Source organism: Meleagris gallopavo, chromosome 3 (assembly GCF_000146605.3).
Source record: "Meleagris gallopavo isolate NT-WF06-2002-E0010 breed Aviagen turkey brand Nicholas breeding stock chromosome 3, Turkey_5.1, whole genome shotgun sequence".
NCBI lineage: Eukaryota > Metazoa > Chordata > Aves > Galliformes > Phasianidae > Meleagris > Meleagris gallopavo.
Genome location: NC_015013.2, coordinates 79,487,701 through 79,509,954, shown reverse-complemented (window position 1 = coordinate 79,509,954; position 22,254 = coordinate 79,487,701).

Sequence of the window (22,254 nt, the reverse complement as noted above, 5' to 3'; positions counted from 1 at the left end):
CATGGCTTCCCTTCACCTTCAGCCAGCTCTGCTTAGCCAAGGCGACGTTGCCTCTGGGTGCATGCAGTAGCACAGGATAGAGATTTAAAACAAATCTTCAGTGCCTACAGCCTCTCAGGTGTCTAAACAAGTTAGGTGAAGTTTTTTTTGGCTCGCTGTTCTCCACTTAGGCATCTAAATTCTGCATAAGTTGCACTTTAGGTGCCTTGCTGTTTTCTTTGGATTTTGCCCTCAGCTGTGAGCAGGAACACAGGTTTGCTCTGGCACGTGTTGTAGTAGGACAATGTCACCCATTGACTGAATCCCAGAAATCCACTCCCTGTTGCCTCTTCTTCCCTCCCAGCTCTTAAAACTTGTGACAGTGATTAGAAAACTCTACCTACTGTTCTGTTACTTCAAACAAGTCTGTGAACTCAACTTCCCAGACCTTTGATCCAGTTTAAATCCACACCTGCCAAAATAATTCTCTCACTAGTAAAAACTCCACTTTCTGTTCAGCTGCTGCACCCTTCCAAAATAGATGTATCTATGATTCTATGATATTCGTTCTTCAGTCTGGATTGTTTGTTGTCTTTTATAGGAAACCCAATTAAAGTGCCACTCTTCTCTCTGAGGTGGCACTGTACACCCCAGACCGCTGCAGAACCAGGGAGCACTGGAGTTAGAGACCTGGAGATATCTCCATGCTTCAGGTTTTGGATATGACATGTCACAGGCTGCCAAACTTGGGTTTGTATGGCAGCAGTCCATAGTGGTTTAATGATGCCTCCTTCCCCCAGTTCTGAGAAGGTTTTATTTTACCATAATTAATTTTTGCTCCTCTTTGTTTTTGTGGCTGACTTTTTCCATCACATCTTAAAGAACAGATGAATTGTCTGTGAAACTGAGGTCATTCAGCCATTACCCTCTATGGCTGTTCGTCTTTCCTCTTCCCCAAGGAAGCAAACCCATTGAAGCAAGTTTTTAAAGATATTTGCACGTGAAACTGCAAAGTATTTGGCCTTATTTTTTAATTTATATATTATGGCACACAGTGTAGGCCAATTAAATCCCTGTTTTCATGGAAATTTTACATGCAGTCCTTGTATAGATGCATATACAGTATAAGCCACTGCTTGTTTTAGATATAAGTGCTATACCGTAATAATCACTTATCATCGCTAGTCAAAAATAATTTTAAACAGACTCAGAATTTGTTTGCTAGGAGAAGCATTACTTAGCAGGGGAAGAGCGTATGGACAGCTCTGCCACTGGGGAAATGGCAAAATGAGGCATTTAATTCAAGCACAAGTTATTTTTATTGTCATTGCTGTTACTGCACCAGTCCCATAATTTATGAAATAAACTGGGAAAAAAAAAAAACAAACAAGATCAAGGAGATTTTCAGTGGTTTTAGAATGAAGACAATTATTATGGTATCATCTGCCATTGACACATAGCTGCAGTAAAGTGATACAGCAGTGGCTCACCCCTATAAACTATATTCGGCGTGGGAACCTTCAGCAGGGGTGCTTAGGAGTTAGAGAACTGTAAAAGAAACGCCTGCAGAAATGGGTAGAACTGTCACAGAAGGGAAAAGAAAGCACTGGGAGCCTCTGCTCTCAGTCTTACCACCTCTCAGGGCATTGTTTGCTCACTAAAACTGCTCGTCCTCAACGTGGATCAGCCTCTAAAATTTGGTAGAGCCACATTATGGTGGCCTTGGAGTAGCTGCTTTGCAGTTTGTATTGCCCTTATGCCTTGCTGTTAAATACAGCTATTGCTTGCTGTGATTTCTGTTTGTTCCGTGTGTGTATAATGACATGTTTTTTACCGATAGCTACAGATTTATAAATAGTCTAGATGACTTAATTAAGAAAAGTAACTTCCTCTGCCCCAAATATCTCAGTAATGAAGGATTTATTCATGGAAGTAGGAAAAAGCAAAAGCACGTTAGCAAACAGTTTGCCATACCTGGGAAATTTTTTATCCTGAGAGAGAACCAGAGATATAAAATCATGGGCATGGATGATTCCACCATTAGGAGGAAACCAGCCTCTTTCAGCAGTGAGCAGGAGTGGACAAATTTTATTCAGCCAAAGAAAGACAGTAGATAAATTATATCTCTTCAAATTTGATCAGGATGAGGAGCATGCTTGTCTTGCAAAGGGCTGTGTAATATCTTTAATAACCACAAGAACTAAGTCTTTCCTTAGAGATTTAGCACAGAGCCTTGCTGCCTGGCAGCTCTGCAGTGTGGCTCTGCCCTGGGACACAGAGTGAGACCAAGAATAGCACTGGGCAGTTCGTTGTGTGCAATGCCAGGGAAAAAAAATTGTATTTAAATGTGATGTTTTCCAAAAGTAGCTAAAACAAGATGGTTATAAATTATTAACCTGTAAGTCTGGAGGTTTAGGAGACTGCCACTTTTGTGTCCTGGAATAGTTTCTGCTACCTTTTTGGTACAGAGTAGAACCTTTCATTTTGTTATTGCTTCTCAGCTGAATTTGCAGCAGCTGAGCTTTATCTAATCTTTGCAGCACGTTTTCACAACCAAAAAAAAAAAAAAAGCGAGAGAGAAAAGCACAACCTATTTTTGCATCATTATTTATATTTTGTTGTTGTAAATGTTACCCATATTTTCAGCACTTTCATTTTGAATCTGTTAGTTCTCATCTTGCCATATCCTATCACTCCTTTACAGGACCCTGCCCCTTCTGAGAAAAGGGAGGAGAAAGAGGCAATCTGTGATTAGAAACTGCCCAGACTAAGAAGCAAAGGCCACTTAATATTATTATTAATGCTTCTTTCTTTTCCCTCTGAAGTCCATTTTGTTCATCTTGTTCAAAAAAGGAAAATGCTTTTGATGCTGTAATGCCTAAAATGTATATATTTTGCTTTAAGTAAGTAAGTTCTTAGTTTAACAGCTAGTTTCTGGGCGTTTAGTTTGTGATGGCAGAAAACACAATAAAAGCATTTACTGATAGATAACAGAAAAAAACCAGGATGAAATTATGAGAACAGCTCAACCTATGTATGTCAAATGGACCCCTGTTCATGACAGGGCAACTCGAGGATGAGAAACTGCTGGGGAGGATGGTTACAGCTCTTGCCCTGCAAATGTGCACATGGATCACGTGTGTCCTTTTGAATGGAAGGAAAACATGTGTGTAAGCTTTCTAGAAAATGGTGTATGATTTACTTGTATATGCATAATGTGTATTAAAACAGATTAAAAATAGTAGATAATATCAGTATTTTATACTACGCTGCTGAAATTGCATGCATGACGTTTCTGGGGTGCAAAAATTAAGCATTATTTTGCACCAAATAAGAAATGAAGTAATGCGATCACTACAATAGTCTTTCTGTTCTGCAATTTAGTACTACTTTTTACTTACTTTACTTTTGCACTCAGTTGTTATTGCCTGTTTTAAAATTCACAACAAATCAAACTATTGATAGCTCAAGTTATATCCCTAAATATTAGAAGAGGAAGTACCATACACAGGAAATGTGGGCATACAGCATATTTGAAGAAACGCAGATCGAGATCCAATTATTTGTACACACGGGTACATCTGTCTTTATCAGCACACTCTGTTTGGGCTGTCTTCCCACAAACAGCTTAGGTGTGAGTCGCACAGAAGCGGTATATCATTCCCTTCCTCTGTTTATTTTTGGCAACTACAAATACCGTAGAGGATATTTGCTTTTGCAACACCGTAATGATGAAATAGATTTGCTGGCTGCAGCCACAAGAATTCTAAGCAGGTTTCATTTGTTTTGTTGTAAAAATTCCTAACTCTTTTGGACAAGTTGTTAGGAAAAATCTGGATGTTTGGGTTTATGGTTACGGGAATTTTTTATAGCACCTGAAAAACTGTGGGAGATGGCATGGGTGCTTGCAGCTGCACACCGACAATGGAGAAAAGTTACTAGTGCCATGGGTTTTACGGCATGAACCCATTTCCTCATCAGACTCACAGCAGGGTGCCCTTAGAACTGGTAGGATAGGCTGGCTTCTCCCCCTGGGAGAGTCATCTTCAAAAGAAGAAAGCATTTTTTTGAAGACATTCAAGGTCAGGCTGGTAGGGGCTCTGAGCACCTGATTGAGCTGTAGGTGTCTCTGTTCATTGCAGAGGAGTTGGACTAGATGGCCTTTTAGAGTCCTGTCCAACTCAAACGGTTCCATCATTCTATGAAAGTACCTATGTTAGCTAGAGTAGCTAAATGTTAGAGGAAACAAATCACTGATTTTTATTTTTAAGCACTGAAGTTCATAAAATCATAGAATTATAGAATGGCCTGGGTTGAAAAGGATCTCGAAGATCATCTGGTTTCAACTCTCCTGCCACACCCCCACTTTGGAGTTCAGGTGAATGATGTCTTTCATCTACCTGGATAAAATAACAGGATTTTTCATTTTTGTTATTATTCCATATTTATTTTTGACATCACATTTCTTAATGGAAAAATTCACCTTTGATGTGGCAAAGACAGAGAAAATCTAGGCACAGATCACCACTGATAGCCATTATTTCCTCTACCACGTCCACCTTACTTAAGTTCAGGCACTTAATGAAAGTGCTTTGGAGCTATCTGTACCGAAAAGGAATATCCTTCTGCAGCAGTGAGACTCTTCCAGCAGCTCTTGGAGTGGAGGAGGTTAGAAACAGATTGGTGTCAAGAGGCAGCAGGTGGGACCTGAGGCACCTTTGGAAGTTCTACTTTATCTCTGCCCTGAGCCAAGCAGCCTCATCCCACCAGCAACCTGCAAATCAACCCAGGGCTGAAGACAAGAAGAAGTACGAGAAAAGAACAGCATGCTGCTCCATCTGCTTTACTTTCAGTGCTACCTCACATTTTTTTCCCTCGTTGCTTGGAGTCTCGCAAACCTAAGAGCTATGAGATACTGCTCAGACTCAGACAAGCTGTTTTGATCTGTTCCCTTCTGCTTGTCTGCAGCTGAAACGCTGAGTTTCTTCTCCTGATCAGCATGTAGTAATTTGGTCATCTGGATCCTGCTTGTACAAGCTTTTTGCTGACATTGTCCATCAAATTTTCCTCCAAGGACATAAGACCAAGAAAAGTATAACATAAGAAATAGAGCTTATCTGCTTTTTAATTTTTTTCTCACTTCATTTCTTGTGCTTTTAACCTCTGCCTCGATACTATGTCTGCTACTACTTCTTTCAGTTTACATAGGACCCTCTATGTGTGTACCCATGGATTTTCATCATGCCAAATATGCAATTTTCCTTTTTTAGATTTTTGGTCCTGCTCTTTAATAGCATTTAAGAGCATTTTCATTACTGTCCATTTTCATTACTATTTTTATCAACTCTGAACTGAAGGACACTACTTGGGATTCCATTTCTGAAGGAAATCTGCTGCATAAAATGTTAAACTTTGCATTTTCCTTCTGCTTCTTCCATTGAATAATCCTTTATAATATATTAGGACTCTGCTAAAAAAAATAGATTCCTCTTATATTTCTAAATAAATCATGAAATGCAGAACAGTAGAATCTCAGAATTGCTTGAGTTGGAAGGGATCATTAAAGGCCAACTAGTCCAACTCCCCTGCAATGAGCAGGGGCACCTCAGTTCAATCATGTTGCTCAGAGCCCTGTCCTGCCTGACCTTGAATGTCTCCAGGAATGGAGCTTCAACAGCCTTTCTGGACAACCTGTGTCAGTGCTTCACCACAAATAAAATCAACTCATCAACACTGTAATATTTTGTGGCAAATAGATTTTGCTTCAGATTGGTAACCTAGAACTATCCTACATGTGCTCTAATCCTGAGGCTACTACCTATCCTGAGATGGCAGTATCAACCTTATTTTCAGGTGAACAGTTTCAAAGATCCTTGACTTTGTCCCACAGGGCAGCTGGAAAATATTCTGAAACATCAATTTGAAGTGGAAATTCTTCTCTTCCTCCAAATTTATATTCATAAAGTAAGAGCTGATGGAAGCTGAGGGCTATGTACATCAGACTAATACACTGGAGAAAACTTTCAAGAACCCTTATAAATAACATCTACAAATTAACAGGAATATTTTTATTATTAAATAACTGGCAATGGTATAGGATCTTCACCAAAAAAAGGGACTCCAGTACAAGAAGTACTATGCAGAGAGATAATGAAAGCTGGTTCCTGTTTGTAGGGCTTATGGTGTACATGGCATTAGGGATATGGCAGACGGCCACAGGCAAGGGGGAATAAAACTGGAACAGTAGCATTCAGCATTTGATATGCAGCAGATTTAAATGATGGAAGGGATAATTTTTATTATCAACTCTGGGTTATAGTATAATGCAGGCTTTATATTTCCCTCAGGTCATGTGTACACATACATTTGGTTGCAGCTGGCTAGCATTGATCATAAACCAATCTTTGTGTTTATAGTTTGGGAAGTAGGATTTTCAAATGAGCCTTTGAAAAAATTTTCTCGGAAGTAAGAGAAACCCTCTTTTTTTGTGGGGGTTGGGAGGGTAAACAAACGAACAACTGGCCTTTGAATTTGACTATTTCAATAATTTAGGGATTTTTTTTTTTTAATTAATGTTAACCTTGGTCAGCAGATAATTACATGAGCCTTTGATCTCTGAGTGACAGGAGTGAAACATTAGATTGACATCAGAAACGAATCCCACCTTGCAATTGTGTAAACACAGGTTTAGCCTTCAATGCACAAGTCCCATGAATACGTATCTCCTGTGCCTGTGACTCAAGATTATTTTCTTCAGACAATGAAGAGCCACTACCCAGCAGAATTTTTATTGTGCTCCTTTATAATAAATAGTCTATTGCCATTTTACTAGTGTTTACTTTCAATGTATAGTTTGCTGGCACTGAAGCCATTTCAAACATGATTTTAAACATGAGTATAGATTATATCTATTCTAACAACTTTATCTCCACAATAAGTAGATACAAATTTTAAAATTCATCACTCTGTAATTTTCAGATAGTGCTTAAAGTAATTACATATTCTGTGGTGATAACACATTCAAGGTTTGTTGTTTTTTTTATGATACCACAAGCTGGCGAGACACCTAGATCAGGCATGTTAATGCTAATTGGCATATAAAGCATAAATCTGAGGGAGCCTGGATTCCTGCCTTTTTGCCAGTTTTTTGTTGATTGGAAACGAAATTCTTTTTATCCTAGCATTTACTATTCAAAAATGCCAGGCAATTCACTGCTGTCTTTCCTCTGTGCATTTTAATCCATCAGCTCCGTTATACCTTTAATGCCTTATTGTTTGTTTTTAATCCAGTAGACTAAATCAGTTTTCTTTTTAACTGTCTTTCAAAATCAATCACATAGGACCTTCAAATGCAATAAAAAAACCAAACAAATGAAAAAAAACAATTGGCTTTGGTGAAATAGCTACAACACTGATGAGGTTTTTATTTGCTTTTTGTTTATGGACATGTATAACCTAGTGATAACAGCAGTGATATACTTAATTTGAAATATAATAGTTTACCAGCTGTCAAGTGAATGAACTTGGTTACTGCCCATGGAAGTTTTGTATTGAATATTTCAAGATTTCTGGGAATTCATCTGCCTCCAAGAATGTGAATCTACCCTGAGATCTGTCCCTTAAATATCCCTTGGTTTGAATTGATTCACTTTGTATTCTTTGCTACCATCATTTTTATTCTGCAAGTAAATATTATTAATTTTAAACCACATGAAGGACTCCAGAGCCTGCTCTGAGCCAACCATGGCATAGATCTTCTTGAATAGAATTCAATAGCTTATCACAGAAGGAAAATGTTGGAAGTCTCTTTTTGAAGCTGGACGATCTGATCCTGATCCTCAAAAAATACTTACCTATAACAGAAGAGCAATGTGATCCCATTTAAATGTTGGTGAATGTGCAGAGGTAAGGTCACAAAGTAGATGCAGATGATCATAGAAGACAATATGACACAAACATTTTAGATAATTCTAAGTAATCAAGACAGAGAGCTTAGAAGTTACTACCTGCCAAGGGAAGAAAAGATTAATTGATGGCTGTTGAAAATAATGCCATAGATATAATATGTACCTCAGGAAGCTCCTGATGCACACTTCTCAGAAAACAAGACAGTACTCTAGGGAAAATCACTCCATATTTGCTTTAATCTTTATATTATCCCATAAAGTCACTGACTGCTATACCTGGAAGGAGGAAAGAGTGAGGTGGGCTTCTGAGCTGTCAAGCATGTCTGCTCATACACTTACATCCATATGTAATCACATGTGAATGGGAGGACACTAAGTGGCTTTGTATACATTCCCTTACTTCTCTTGTCCTTTAAAAAACAAACAAACAAATAAAGTGAAAGTCATTTTTGATACTGACGTCCTACACTGTTCCATAAATTGGAAACTATAAATCACATATTATATATAATTTATAGATAAACGCGTTTATTCACTAAGTCTATCCTACTTTCTTCCTGTAGAACATTATATGGTCTTGGTTGGGTTTCTGTGACCTCTTGGGATCTGTTCTCAGCAGAGATTTGTCAGTTGCAGTATAGCTTAACATACTCTTTTTTGGTTCATGATCTTGTATTTAAGACAAAGACTTTGACTTTCCCTATGTAATCTTGTTGTTTGCAGATAAACATGGATTTCATGCAAGAGAGGACTTAGTTGTGTCTCAGTTCAGTGCAGGAAACCTGTGTAGTAATGAATGTAAATGGAATTTCTTCAGTGTTTCGTTTCATCAGTACCTGAGACACTTGAGTGTCAGCCTTTGCAAGAAATGAAAGTTCCTCCCAGTCAATTTTTTATTTCATTCCTCTAGAAAATGGAAGAATGTTAAATACAGTTAGGCAGATGTCTTTATTCAAAGTTTAATTTTGGCATCTGCTTCCTTAACTCAAGATTTCAGCAAGATCACATCTCTCCTAGCACATTATTTACACAACTGATAGAAGGAAGATGTCAGTCATAGCCTTGGATATCAATACATGCAATCCATGTGATTTCTGTGCAGTATGTTTTGATGCTTTCCCAAACAGATATTTCCATCCATGCTTCATTCATACCAATCTTCGTATTTCCATATTTCTCTGATCAAGCTCTCACTCTGCTAGATTGCATTTCTTCCCTTTATGCTCCACTTTGACTAGAGAGGTTCTAGTGATACTTCCCCTAAGGTATTCTGAGGGTCTGGCTGCACAGCTAAGGTGTGATGACTCCAGTCAGAATTGTGACAGATTCTGCTGCACGTGGCCCCAGGACAAGGTGGTTGATCCTGTTTTTGAGGTGGCATCATGGATACCTCATTGACAGTGGCAATTAAACTATTGACTTCCATATGGAACATCTTGTTACTGTTGTGAGTACAGAGTATTTTAAAAAGAGTACTAGGACCAGAATGAAATGTTGCTTCTGAAAACATGAAAATTTTTGAAAACTTCACTGCTTAAATTGTATCCTGGATGCATTTCTAAATTTAGTTCGGTCTTCACTTATTATGAATGTACAAAACTATATATAGGATATGTATCAGACAATAATTGTACTAGCTCTCCCACCAATCTAGGTAAGACTTTCACCCCTGTGCCTCTGAAGCCTGAAGCAGTGACAGTAGAGTTGTCAACTAGAAAAGCTGCTGTTGTAATCACATGGCAATCCCAATTAGGCCCAGAAATCACAGATTTACACTCACTATTCTAGCAGAGAATGAAATTTTAACAGCTTTTTTTTCTTTTTTTTTTTGTGATGTCTAGTAGGACACTACTTTATTAGGAGGAGGAAAGGGCTGCATACAGCACTGTTTGGATATAAAGGCATAGTTTCCAGATGCATACACCGGTAAAATATACAATGTAGTGCTCAAGGCACTCCAATTTAATTGGATGTCAGGTTGAATGTAGCATGACAACTGTCATAGTGTCAAGATCTGTAAACCACTCGCATACCACTGAGCATCCTAGTGAAATAAACCCCATTCTGTTGTTTCACTGAATTGTTCTCAGTGAGTGATCCCTCCATGATCAGTCCCACTGATGAAGTGTTTCTGGGGACTGATGCTCCTCAAATGGATCTGAATCAGACAGAAAGTGCAGAATCTGGGTCTGTGTCTCTTGGTATATGAGGTCTAGAGAAAAAGGTAGGCAATTTTGATTCTACTGAATTTATGGTGTGTAGAGTCACAGAAAACAGTTCACCATGGTCTAGCAAACCAGGCTAAAAATGAAGCATTGTGAATTAATCAGTTCCAAGAATTTTCCATGCTCATTAGTGGAAAAAGTTTATGTTAGTGATTCAGTCACCCAAAAGTATGGAAGTCTCTTAAGCTGTGAAAATCCCACAGCCTTACAGTTTAATCTGGCAGCACTGAGAAAATGGGGATGGAGGGCAGGCACAGAGAAAAATGTGGATAAACACGAGAAGACAAACAGTGAATAAGGTCTGTTCAGGACTAATCTTCCTGGAGGCCTCCCAAAGTCTGAAGTCTCTGACCATTACAGGTAATATCTGAAACAAGTTCTGTCATACTATTGCATTAGTTTACCTCATACATTATTTTCCTTTTGCTTGGCTTTGATGTGCAACTCTTGGCTATGATGCATATTCTACCTGGAAAGGAAGAAGAGGAAACAGTCCACCTGACACAGATGGGATATATTTCCAGCTGGAACATCAAGTAAATCAACACCAAGGCATAGAAGCAGTTTCTGGCTTAAAGTACTCAGTGTTTTGTTTTGTGTGTGCAGAGTCCTGTTACAGGACTACATGCATTGTGTTCCTCTGCTACTAACTGAAAAGGAAAAGCAGTGTTTTGTAATCATGACATGCCCTGTTATCTTCCCCAAGTGATGAGCTCATCCAGATTACTCCAAGGGGATACTTATATTTTATCAGTGGCGCCTTGTTGCACAATTTCCAGTTTCTTTCTTGAAGATACAATAAAAGATTTATGTCTGAAAGACTATGATGTGGTTTCTATCTAAGAGCAAAACAATTCCCTCTAAAAAAATACCATGTCCCCAAATGATTTCATAATCGCAAACAGTGTTGATGAGCTCTGTGGCTTAAATGAGTTTATAACATATTTGCAGTGTTTTCTAGTGAATATTTTTTGATGTACTTAGTAGGGAAAATAATTAAAATCCCCCTGACATTTCAAATTGACACAAAATAAATGTGATCCATTAGTTGATGTCTACTGTAATGTCATTTTTCTCATTTTATTCCAAATTTGCTTCAAAGATTTTTCTTGCTCTCTCTTTCTCTCTCTTGTATGTGTGTGCGTTGAATAGTTGCAGGTCTGAAAGTCAACCATGTTTCTCATTATCAGACATCAGAAAGGCTTTTTTTCCCTTTGTGTTTTCATGCAAGCCTCTGAATACTGCATGTTTTTGATGTATGGGCAAAATTCACATCTTCTGTTCTCAGCACAGAATGTTTATCTGCACTGCAGATCTCAATTGCATATTCTGTTCTCATTCCTTGTGCCGAGCTCTGGTTGTTATCAACACAAAATCCACATGCAGAATATTCATGATTCCTGCAGTATGGACAAGAGAATTGGCCTGTATCAGTAACCTCCAAATACAGAGAGGTATTTTATAATATGGCTTAGATGCAAAGAAATTCTGAATCCAGGCTGCTGTCTGAGAAGAAAACATGAGATATCAATTTAACATGAGAGGGATGATTCTAGACTGTGCTGTGTGTATAGTTGGTTACAATTATTTTCTCAAACAGAGTTATGGTGGTGGTCTTAGTACTCCGGTTGTTCTATTCCTTGTTGCACAGCTAGGGTTTGTTGTCAAAAATATGATATATTTTAGACAGCCTGTGATACTGTCTGTTGCTATTACTTAAAGATTTTCGCAGTGCTCCTTGGAAATAACCTACAGTTAATCAGTCCTGATTTAAGTTTTACAGTTCCCTTATTCTTGCCGCTACTCACAGAACAGAATCTCTCTCTTTTTTATTTTATTTTTTTCAAGGAACAACTATCAGATCAAACCTGTGTTTCACTTTATTCAGGATATCATCTAAGACTGGATATTCTAAGGATGAATTAAGGCAAAGCCTTTCACGTATCTATATGTGAGTCAGTTGATTTTCTCACTATTGTCTTGAAGCAGAAATTTCTGCAGACTAATAAGAATGGACATTTTAGCTGCAAATGTTACAACATGATGTTAATATTCTCATGATGAGTTTTCAACTTCTGTATCCCTGAGTCACAAACAGGAGACAGCAACAATTCTGGATCAGAATCATGGTCTAAATTTTGAAAAATTTTCTTCACATTTTGCATTTTTCATCAAGGATTTTCCCTGTTCCTCTGTACTTTCCCTTTGTTTCATTTTTGCCTTCACAGAGCTCTAACTAAAATACCAGCATGATGTACTGTCATAATGGATAAAAATGGAGGGAGGGCATTAACTTCCTGCTAGAGAAATGTAGCAAGTAACACATGGACCCACTGTCCCTTTAACATTCAACAGCTGCAAAGTGATTCACTCTGGGAAGTTATGGCAGTGCCCTGTGACATCAGGCTTGTCCTGGCTTTTGGGGACATCAGTTTCAGGTGAGATGGCCCCATTGACTGTAGAATGTGTCTATATGGTAACATCTCTCTGATATGGCAGATCTGGAGAGTGCTCTGTAGTGTCCCAAAGAATGAAGAAAAACTATGGACTGAGATAGAAGAGGAAAAGAATAGTGAATCAGACTGTATGCTTCAGAAAAACATCAAAGCTTTTCAACTTCTTATTATAACTCCCAGAATACTGCATGCTTGTGCGTTCAGATTCCTCATTCATGTAACCAGGATTGCAATGGGAATGGAAACAGCAAAACATGACCCCACGGAAACAAAGGCGTTTGTATTATTCTGTGTGGCCCTCAGAAGCTGCAATTTGGATATAATTACAACTCAAATGAAAGGACGTTAACAAAGCAAATGAAATATTTTGTCTCTGATCTGTTCCAAAGAAAGCTTTTATGACAGTAACATTCATAGATAGTTTTGGCCATTGTCTTTCAGAACAACTTATCTAAAACACAGGTTATTTTATATTATCCATCTTTACTGTTAACTAAAAAATTATACAGGTCTATTGTGTTGATAGTCTATCAAAATCAAGTGGAAGAAAAATGAATTAACGTAGTGTTTAAGGATAAAGCTGTGGTACAAGGAGGAATAGGATGATGTTATGCTATGTGATGGTGCATTTCTTTGCTTTTCCAAGAGTTTTTGAAGAGCTTATGGCAGAGGCATTCATAGCTTTTTAAAGCCACTGTCTCTAGGTAAGTATTTAAGATGACTCTGTACTTCATTCTACCTAATCTTAGCTACTTAACTGAACTACTTAAGCTAGGGATCTGATCGCATTTGTATCTTATGATAATCAATGGAGGGACACAAGTACCTGATAAAAGGGATTCAGAGCTGAGAAGTGACCTCATAGCCAAGAACCTGATGCTAGGTTAGATGGCCTTAAGAAGGGAATATCTTTTACTGAGATATCTTTTAGGGTTTAGGGTTACCATGGCATTAAGGTAAATGCAGAGTAGCACCTCCCAATTTGAGATTCCCCGCTGTGCTACTGAGTACCTACAGTTGATGGACTGGTCCTATTCTGCTTGTCCCTGCCTAAACATGTCTGAGATTCAGTTCCTGTCCTGAAGTGGACATCCAGAAAGAAACGCTACCTCAGAAACTTCAAGTAATTTTAAATTATTTCATGCACTTTGATGATAAGGTGACAAATACAAGAAAAATCTTCCAGGCTCCTTAGCTCCTTGCTCTAGCACATGGCCACATAATATGTTATCTTCCATGAAAGGGACAGGAATGAATGCTAGCTGGTCAGAGTCTGCTCTATTTTCAGTGTCAGGTTTGGCTTCTGAAACACTGAATTTTGAAGTGACCTTGCTAAGTCTGCATTGAGATTCACAGGCACACAGTGCAAAGCAAGGGATGTCTGCTTGGTCCTTTGCAGGCACACCTGTGCCCCATTCTCCCTCCTCACATAGCCAGCTGCCTCTCATAACTGCTGAGAGCAGCCAGTGGGAAGTATTGCAAAGGTGGGTAGTGGAAAGTTTAACTGAGTTTCATCTATAAAGTGTTTTGATGTACTGTGAAAAAGGCTTTTGACTGCAAATTCTTACTAAAATATTAATTTATCTTAATAATAAAATACATAAAATGTTTATGAATTCTATTTTCCAATTAACCGTATTATTTGTTTACATTTAAAGCTCAGGATGATTCCCTTTTCCAAAAGTGTTACTACTCAGTTCTGAAGGGTGAGATCTTGCCTCTCCAGAAGCTGCCCAGTGTTACTGGGTGGAGAAGCAGAGGCTCCGTGCCATGCCAGATTTGGACTGCTGTGTCAGAGCAGGACTGCTGTCATCCCTGTTGATTTGAAACACAGAGTTGCCACTGGCACATTCGCAGCATGTGCCAGGAGACTAGTCTGAGTTAGTAATTGCTATTTGTCTTGTGCTCCAGACCGTACGTCCAAATGATTCAGTCCATACATCAACTGGGTGACACAGCGTTTGAGGTGACTGCCCAGATGAGCATGCTGATTTGTAGAGGTGCAGTTCTGAGAATCAGGCTCCCAAATCTTTATCTTGCTCAGACTCCTCCAGGAGCATCTATCCAGTGGGACTGCAGACACTGACATTCAGCAGTGCAGTGTGCTGTCTGCTGGATAACAGCCACCTCTGGATGAGTCTTCAGAAAGAAAGGCTACAGGAATGCCATTTCTCATCAGCTGGTGTCACTGCTTGGAGCCAGATGTTAGCAGTGGGTGTGGTAGTACAAAATGGTCTAGGAAAGAAAGAAGAAAATGTTTAATAGGAAACATTAACTTTCTGGCTAAGTTATGGACAAATACAGCAATCCCTTGTTTGCAACAATAACTACTGGAAGCTGCAGAAATAGATCTCTGACATTTTAAAGTAGTATATTTACTCTGTTTGATCAGACAAGAGATAATGTCATGAGCTTATTTTGCCATAAACACTCTTAATAAAGACTCATCATTTCAGCTATTGGCAAGAAATAGAAGAACATGAAGTATCTTTTGAATATTCAAACACCAGGGTGTTTGGGAATATGTAGTTGCCTGTAATTGTACTTTGTATTTCTTAAACATCCTTCACAGTAAATGTCTCAATTTACTAATGTGTGATAAACTGATTTTTGGATATCTTAGAGGTAGGACAATTTGTCTTTTCTATTTCTTTCTAAAATAACCCAGCCTTTGGGACCAGGGAATGTTTATGGTGAAGAGCAAGGACTATATTAAAATATAAAAATATAAACAAGGAAGTGCTAAATGGCCTTTGGAAACACAGTGCACAATGCACACACAGTTCTCCCATGTTTTTGGAGGATAGATGTTCCCTTTTTCTGGGAACGTCTGAGCATCTCGGAGTGGATGGTGAGTCACCACATATGAAGTAGGGTGGCTCTGGTAGGACCAGTTTGGAGAACAAGAAAGGAGTCACTGAGAGTGAAGCACCTAAATAGCTACTAGAGCCCAGGCTGGAGAGGAAAGCAACCACAGAAGGCTGTGAGCACTCCTGTGTTCACTGTTGCTGCTGCACCAAGGTCCCGTGCACCTGCTTATTGAGTGAACACACAACCCCTGACTGGAGACCCGAGCTGTTTACGTAATCCTGGAATTTCAGAGTGGGATCTCAAAAAACCCCACACATTCATTTTGCTGGCTGCCAATAGGGGCTGAGGCTCACTGGATATCTCAAATCCTGGGTCTTGGCTGGAAGCATGCTGTCCTCTGTTCAAACTCCTACACAGCATTTAATTTCGTGGAGCTAGGAGCCTAATAATAGATATGCTTTGAAAAACAGAGCAGAGATCTTTCTCCCTTTTAGAAGAGAGCTGCTTTGAGACAGTGCTCCTTTTCATGATTCTTTATTATTCAGCTCAGTGGTTAGTACACTCATTCAGGATGTGGGTGACCCAAGTTCAGTTCCTTCCTCTGCCTGAGGGGCTGTAAACTGACATCCCATACTTCCTTGGAGAGTGCCATAACCACCAGCTTATGGACTATTCTTAGGGTGGGGGACACTCAGTCTGTCCTCTTGAAGTGGTTCCTCTTTGCATGCTATCCTTTTTCTCTTGCTCAAGGAACAGTTAAATATGCCACGCCAATTGGAGCTGCTTCAGCAGGAAGGCTTCATTGAGCTCTTCCCCCTCCTTTCTTTGATTTGAGCCCATAGACTAGATTTGAGGCCAGTTTCTTGGAAAGTCAGAGCTTTGAGATTGACTTCCCTCATGCTGAGGAATGATATATGTAAGTTGTTCCAAAAGTAATGCCTCCCATTTATTTCCATGGAAATCACAACAAAGAGAGCAATAACACTCTTCGAGAAAACAAATTCTGAGCTGTAAAATAGTATTTATCAACATAAGTGATTTGTGTGGATGAGCAGACCAAGATGCTCTTTGTTTTGTGATGTGACAGCTGTGCATGGCTGTCCAGAACATGGCTTGTCTTCCACATCGTTGTTGCGACTGGTGAAATGTACCACCCACTGCCTCACTGTGCTCACATCTACCTTTTGATCTCCATTAGCAAGCATCAATGTCACTGGGTGACATTTTATTTGCATGGAGGAATTCAGTTCCATGCTTTTGCTTTATATACACTTTCATGTCAAGTGCTATTTTGTCAGAGTGTCCCTCTGCTGCCATCTGTCACATGGCAACAACACATAATGGAGTATTGGTGGGAAAGTTCAACCTCTACTGCTGTATCACCAACATCTGCCTCTGACATTGTGGGCTAATATAATAATATAGGAGGCACTGCTTTTGGAACATCTCTTGTGTATCTTCTGTGTTGTGGGCAAGTACTCTGATCATTGAGCCATAGAGGATAGGACTAATGATGTATAAAGCACAATGTGTTTGGGGGATCTAGCCCTATATGACTTTCCAGTGTAGTGAAATTTGTGGACAGAACTTCAGTGACAAGATCATCCAAGTGTTTAGGTAGAAATGAATTTCGAGAAATAACACATCACCTATAAAGGCACACATTTTGTCATTGTCATTTAGGGACCTAGTGCTTTAAGACTGGCATTTTACAGATAAAAATTTCCATACAGATTTAAACAACTACCGCATGTATCTTCCCTGTTGCTCTGACATACAGGTCTGTAGATGCTGCATGAGAACTCTTTTGACAGTCTTCTCCTGTGTGACACAGATCCTGCACTGCTTAGGAAAGAGCACTTCTGAGCATCAAGTATGAGACAGAGAAGAGACATATTCTCATCTCCAAAATCATGAAAGCAGTTGAGACTAGAAGATTCTGCTTGGTTATCACAGAATCAGAGAATCATAGGGGTTGCAAGGGACCTTGCAGATCATCTCATCCATCCGCATGCTAAAGAAGGTTCTCTTGAGTAGACTGCCATGCTGAATTTGTCATGGTGTGACTGAGAGCAGAATCAATGTCTGTTCCAAAAAACAAAAATAAAAATGATTGCTGGTCAGGATAAGTCAGGGTCTCCCACTTCAGTTCACTCAGCTTCAGCACTGGTTTGGGAACAGAAAGCTCAAATCCTTCCAGTGCTGTGGTCACACTGCTGCTCCTCGGAGAGCAGAGCCCAACATGAGCAGGAGGGTCTAGCAGCTAAAAGCCCCAGTCTGCTCATTGCAGCCAGGATGGCTTCGTGAATTAGAGTTTGCAGCTTGTCAGAACCCTAATGGCAGCTTGCTGAAGCTCAGTCTGCAGCTTTGGAAATCAAAAACTGCAATCTGTGTTTTATCTCCTGACTGCACTCAGCGTGAACGAATCCCTGTTTCCAAAAAGCATTGGCCCGCCAAGTGCACAAAAGCGTCACTGTGTCTGGGAAGCCATGCGTGGATTAGACACAGTCCACTTGAAAGTGAGATAACTTTTCTTACAACCCCGAGCAATTACATCAAATTGCTCTATCTCAAGCATACCTGCTGCTCCTAAACTACCCAGTTACAAAGCTTAGAGGAGGCTGAGTTTTTTGTCATGTAAACAAATGAAGTGAGAGCACAGTACCTCAGAGAGATGGAGCTTCTTTGTTGCTTTTAAAGTCCTTTTTCTCTGCTAGCTTGTACTATGCGCAGGCTGTCCCTAAAATAAGAGGTGCATCTATTGGTAGCTGATGCCCAGCATAATAAATAGTCTTGAATATTGGTTGAACAGCTCTTCTAATGAAGCAGAGTGCAGCTGATAAGCTATTGGGCAGCTTCGCCAGCTTGTTAAAACAGTGATAAATAGTGTACCACTTGTTGAAGCCAAATGAGACGACATCTTAGGGTAGCTGAGGTGAAGCCAAGTGCAATCTAATCCAAGCCCAGATCTATACCTTATTTAAAAGTTTGAAGATATTTGATTATCATAGTTTGAAATGGCTCTTGATAAGAGTCCACATACTGTGAATTTATAGGCCTGTTGTTCCCACCACATTTATAACCTCATCAAGGAAGGGTTACATTATTTTTCTTGTTCTCGCTTCATGAAGAAGCCTCTGGGGGATCATTTCCAAGCAATCGAATTTAGTTACTTTGTACAATGGTAGGTGAAATTAGTGCAAAGTAACAGGAGCTAGATTAATGTGATTTCAGGAAATAATCCATAAAAATCTTATGAGGCCTTTAGCAGGTTGTAAATTGGATTTTAGGCACAGGGAGAGAGAAAGAAAATGAAAAAATCCTGAGCAAAATAATCAGTCAGTAATGAGAAGTACTAAGATTTTAAGACTTCATGCTGAAATAAAATACCGGAGTGAAAAACATAAAATTGACTAACAATGACATTTTTTAATGGCATGAATGATTAAAATTGTAATTATAAATGTAAATAAATGCCTTCTGCTTTTCACACCAAACAATCCATATATCATCAAAGGGTTGCAAATCAATAAAATAAAAAAAAAGAAACAGAAAGAGAACAAAAATGTTTCTCAAAATTTTGCCCCTTTAGTCTCTGAAGTGATGAGCTGATCTCTTTGCAATCTAAACATGATTTATATTGCTTATTGATGCATTTTGATGGATCAAGATTAATAAGTAGGGAGAAACAGGTTTGGTGTCTTCTGTTTGAAGCGTGTCTAGCTTGTTCCCATTGAAAAAGATTTATTTTCAAGTATTTTTCATATTTTCTGGAACCTTCTCAGCCTATCTTTAACTGGGAATGAGAAATAATTTTTGAAAAATGTGCACAATCCTGTGCTGTATCTGCAGTATGGAGAGTCCAGAACAGAATGGCAAATGCCTGAACCATGCTTGGGATTTTGATCAAAGCACATCCTTTGTGACATTCTCCAGACAGCTTTCTTATCTTGAAGAAGTACTTGATATCTTACTGAAAGACACTTGCAAAGAAGTGTGAAGGAGAAGCTTAGATCCACAATTGCTACTCTGGATTTTTTGCAGAGAAATAAGGGCATGGCTGGCTGAATTTCATCCTCTTAGTACCAGCACTCAGGAAAAGAAAGATCCTGCTTTAAAATGTGGGTCGCTCCTCCAAGCAGGGACAGAGCAGATCCCTGTTCCACAGAAACAGCATGTACAGAAAACACAAAGAAAGGAGCTCTTTGGCTATGCCTTCATTAGCAAATTAAACAGACCATGGGCTGCTGGCCAATCTACGTGATGTGCATGCATTCTCCCAGTTAAATTATCATTCTCCTTTTCCCTAAAAAGCCTAGTGTTATCCTTAATATCTACTGGGGGTAAATCCATGATCTGTGCCACCCCAAAACTGTATGCTGGCATTGGATGGTGTAGTTATGTCTGCTACAGATCAAAACTGCTGGAGTTCACCAACACACAAGTAATGATGAAGTTCTTGAACCAGAACTCTGGGACCTCTTATTCTACTACTTTGTGTGGCTGATGTGATGGCTCTGCCCTGACAGTTGATGCCCAAATGTTGGCTGCTTAAGGCTTACCACTTCACCCTAGGGCACTTTTATACAGAAAACTCATTAGCAAATGAGGATTGATTTTCATAGACAGGCAATGAGAGAGAATGAGGTGAACTGTCCTTTCTCTCCTTTGACTACACATGAATCAAAATGCCCAACTTAGGTTTAGTTATCTATTGATGTCATACTGGAGATGAACCCCGCTATCTACCTGAAGAGATGAGCCGTGAAGGAGGCTCACCACAGGGCAATGAGCAGATCAAGGACAAGGATGTGCATCAATCCTTGTGACTAGATTACACCTGAAGCAAAGAGCAAACAAGGCTGGGTGGCAAGACAGGCTTTCATGTATACTTATTTATTCCTTGTTAAACCTAACCAACCCACCAGGGCTTCATTGGTCCACTACTCATCTGGGGAGCACAATTTTTTATGTAGCGAGTTGTATTATAAAATCACAGAATTGCTCAGGTTGGAAAAGACCATAAAGATCATCGAGTCCAACCACAACCTAACCACACTATCCTAACTCTAACAACCCTCTGCTAAATCATGTCCTTAAGCACCACATCCAAATGGTTTTTAGACACATTCAGGGATGGTGACTCAACCACCTCCCTGGGGAGCCTATTCCAGTGCTTAACAACCCTTTCTGTAAAGGAGTTTATCATGATACCCAACCTAAACTTCCTCTGGTGCAACTTGAGGCCATTTCCCCTCATCCTGTAGCCTATCACCTATGAGAAAATTTATGTTAAGCGTCCTGGGGAGGATTTGATTGTAAGGATATAAAATTATTTCCTTTCTCACATAATAATAACTATAAAGATATGAAGATATCAGATGTACCACTTATGCCAGTGTAAGTGTAACCATATTGGAAAAGGACAGGAAGGATTATGCAGCTCAATTGTTGGACTAGTATACCCAAAGTAGTCTTTTCCGTAATCTCTCTCTGGGTATTTATAGGTTTGCCATTCAATAATAATAATAATAATAATAATAATAATAATAATAACAACTGAATATATATTTAAGATGAAGGAGAATCAGCAGAGATGATGCTAAAGAGAAGAGCTGAGCACTCATGAAATCTGCATGTGGCAGAGCTTTGCACACAGCAAGGAACTCTGGTCTACTAATGAGGAAGAGAGCTAACTACATAATTCAAAGTGTTTAGCAACTGAATGATAAATATATCCTGTCTGGGAAGCTAAAAAATTAGCAGAAAATTTTAATAAAGGACCTAAATCCTAGTTCGCTGTTTAACAGAGTTTCATAAAATTACTAAGAGAAACTCCTTTCATTCTCTCCATCATGTGGATGAAGATTTGATTCTGTCTAGAAGATGGGAAAGTGATTTTATAGCCCCTTTACTGCCTTCCGATCTTATGCACGAGGAAGGGATTTCTTGGGGAACAGGAGCACAAGAAACACATTTGAGCCAGAGCTCAAATCACACAAACTCATAAGATCATAGAATCACCTAGGTTGGAAAAGACCTTCAAAATCATCATATACGACTATCAACCTGACCCACTAAGTTATGTCACTAAATCTTTGCCACATTTTTATATCTCTTATATACTTCCAGATATGGTGATGCCATCACTTCCTGAACAACCCATGAAGAAATTCTTCCTGTCATTCTCTTTAAATTTCTTCTGATGCAACCTGAGTCTATTTCGTAGTACCTTATCACTTGTCACCTGAGACTGACTCACTCCTCACTGCAGCCTCCTTTCAGGTAGTTGTAGGAAGCAATGAGGTCTGCTCTCAGTCTTCTTTTCTCCAGACTAAACAACTCCAGTTCCCTCAGGCACTGCTCATATATTTTGTTTTCAAGTCTATTCACCAGCCCTGTTGCTCCTCTCTGAACATGTTCCAGTAACTCAATATTATTCTTCTAGTAAGCAGCCCAAAACTGAATACAAAACAAATTATCTTGTCTAGAAGGAGATCAGGTTAGTCAGACAAGACCTGTCCTTCATAAACTCATTTTGACTGCTTCAGATCACTCAGTTGTCCCATATGTGCTATGCAATGGCACTCAAGATGATCACGGAATCATAGAATCATAGAATCCTTGATCTACACCATGTCCTTCTGAGGTTGGACTGACAGGCCCATAATTTCCTACAACTTCCTTCCTGCCCTTTTTGCAAATTAGAGTCACATTTGATAGCCTCCAGATGACTGTAGAAGGCTATTGTTCTGATGAAATAATGTAAGCTCCACTTACAGCCTAGTGGAACATTGAACTGCAGACTCTCTTCCTGATGGGTCTTCTAGAAGATCAGAAAACTTTGAGTGCATAATAGAAATGAAAAATAGAGGA